The 2,693-nt window shown below is 48.3% G+C and overlaps 1 protein-coding gene across 1 annotated transcript in view; it reads left to right on the top strand.

Moving 5' to 3' along the window:
• ZFAT (zinc finger and AT hook domain containing) overlaps positions 1-2,693 on the top strand; it is a 158,949-nt gene that overhangs the window by 3,451 nt on the left and 152,805 nt on the right. The window lies entirely within an intron of this gene.

Below are 2,693 nucleotides of genomic sequence, written 5' to 3'. Positions count from 1 at the left end.
GCAATAGTCATATTAAAAACTTATCACAGGTTTGAAGTTACAGTCTTTTTTTTTTTTTAAGTGGAGTCACCTTAAAAAAATTTATTTTCCTTTGTTTGACTGTGTTGGGTCTTAGTTGTGGCATGCGCGATTTTCAACCTTCCCTGTGGCACGTGGGCTCTTAGTTGTGACATGTGAGATCTAGTTCCCTGACCAGAGCTCCGACCTGGGCCTCTGCTGGGAGCACAGCTTATAAGCAGATTATAGCGGCTTCCCCAATAGCTCAGTTGGTAAAGAATCCACCTGCAATGCAGGAGACCCCGGTTTGATTCCTGGGTTGGCAAGATCTGCTGGAGAAGGGATAGGCTACTCACTCCAGTATTCTTGGGCTTCCATTGTGGCTCAGCTGGTAAAGAATCCACCTGTAGTGCGTGAGACCTGGGTTCGAGCCCTGGGATGGGAAGATCCCCTGGAGAAGGGGAAGGCTACCCACTCCAGTATCCTGACCTGGAGAATTCCGTGGACTGGGTCACAAAGAGTTGGACACGACTGAGCGACTTTCACAAGCAGATCATGCTTGGCATATTAATAGAAAAAAAAATGGGGTTACAGACTTTTCTGCTTCTAAATCATGTAACAAATGGAGCTGCGAATTGCTTAACTCTGGAATCCAGCACCTTTGTGCCCCCGCTGGGTCAGGACCAAGGCAGGATGGAATGGTGGGCACCAGCTTCAGAGGCAGCCGCTGGCCTTGTTGGAGTGTAGGGGGTTGAGGGGACCAGATCAGTTATGGCATCTGGAGCCAAGGAACAGGGGGTTTTGGGAGTAGCATTCTGGAAAATGGGGGTCTTGGATGTCCTGGCAACTTGGAAGGGTTGGTAAGTCAGCCCCAGGACTCCCTGTAGGGCCCTGGCTGGCTTCCTTATTTCTGTTGAATGTTTTCTTCCCATCTCTGCCAGCAGGACTCTTCTTCAGGGGCCACCACCACTGCCTTGCCCTGTAGGGTCCACCCTCCCTCCCTCTCTCCTTCCCTCCCTTCTTTCTTCTAAGCGGCTTCCCTGGTTCACCCAGATGTTTGTGTGAAACTTTGTGTGGGGAAGCGAGAATGCAGAGTCAGATGTGACTCACCGACTCCTCTTGAGGGTCTCATGCAGTCCCAGGAGTGGAAAACGGATCCTTTGGGAGATGGTGCCAGACGTCATGATGGAACTAAGCCCCGAGAATTGAGGGTTTGAGGGGTGGGGTGCAGCTCCCCCTAGCCCAGCCACTTAGTCAACCTTGGTCCTTTTGTTGAAAAAATATGTGGGTACATTTCTGAGCCCTTAGGTCTATTCCATTGATCTGTTTATCCTCCATCCGCATCGCACTGTCTGAATTACTGTAGTTTTCTAGTCATTTTTGAGCTTATAAAGAATAAACAGGAGGGCATTCTTTGGAGGGGCAGAAATGCAGGCAGGAGCGAGACCCGGTAACAGGCACTGTCGTGGTGCAGCGGTGGCCGTGGGAATGGGGGTTGGGGCAGGTTTAGAGATGTGAGGCAGAGGAAAGCCCCGTGGGACTAGGCGGATCGGGCTTTAACTTAGAGACCAGCTAGTCTTCGTCTGTGTTTGTTTTTAGGGGAAAGAGCAGTGATGAACCGAACTGGCACGGGGACACGAAACTTCGCAGGCTCCGTACACACGGCCAGGGTCCATCATTTCCAGGAGGGCCACACGGCCACACTTCCCCTCACTGGGCAGGAGTCAGGCTTGCACACACGGCCAGGGTCCATCATTTCCAGGAGGGCCACATGGCCACACTTCCCGTCACTCGGCAGGAGTCAGGCTCGCACACACGGCTAGGGCCCATCATTTCCAGGAGGGCCACACGGCCACACTTCCCGTCACTGGGCAGGAGTCAGAGGACCAGCGAAGTTGCGGGTTTGGGGGTCTGGGTTGGCCTGCGGCTGGCCCACTCTGAGCCGCCCCTTCTCCCCCAGCCCTGGATCTTGGGTGTTTCTCTAGGAAGCAGGAGCTGAGCCTTGGTTAACGATCTTCTCAGGGATTCTAAGGTGAACATTCTGGAAATGTTCTAGTCCTTCTGACAAAGGAAATGCAGCATTTCTGTTTACAAATAAATATGTTTGTTAGCCTCATTGATCTCTTTAGGCTTTTTTTTTTTTCTCTTTAAGCTTTTAACTGTGAATTAAGTGATATTGATGGTTTTGGAGTTTATAATCTTTTAGAGGAGACAGAGGTTAAACAAACACACCACCAAATACATGATTACAAATTGGGGAAATTGCTTCAAAGTGGAGGGTGGTGGGGGAGTGGGCAAGAGAAAGTAACGGAGACCTAATTTGTATTGAAGGGGGTTTCAGAAAAGTCTCTCTGAGAAACTGAAGTTAAAGCTAAACCTAGGTTCTGGATTTTTTTTTTTTTTTTAAAGTTTGGTGATCAGAAAGCAGCCCTCTCCACTTTGCAGAATTTCTTTTATGATTAAAAAATTTTTTTATATTGGACTGTTGTTGATTTACAATATTGTGTTAGTTTTAGGTATACAGCAAAGTGATTTAGTTGTACATGTCTATTCTCTTTTAACTTCTTTTTCCACTTAGGTTATTACAGAATACTGAGCAGAGTTCCCTGTGCTATACAGTAGGTCCTTGTTTGGTTATCTGTTTTAAACATAGGGTGTGTACATGTCAATCCCAAACTCCCAATTTATTCCCACTT

This window comes from Bison bison, unplaced genomic scaffold (assembly GCF_000754665.1).
Source record: "Bison bison bison isolate TAMUID 2011002044 unplaced genomic scaffold, Bison_UMD1.0 scf7180017864036, whole genome shotgun sequence".
Lineage (NCBI taxonomy): Eukaryota > Metazoa > Chordata > Mammalia > Artiodactyla > Bovidae > Bison > Bison bison.
The sequence above is the reverse complement of the archived record's forward strand: the minus strand, read 5'-3'. Positions and strand labels throughout refer to the sequence as shown.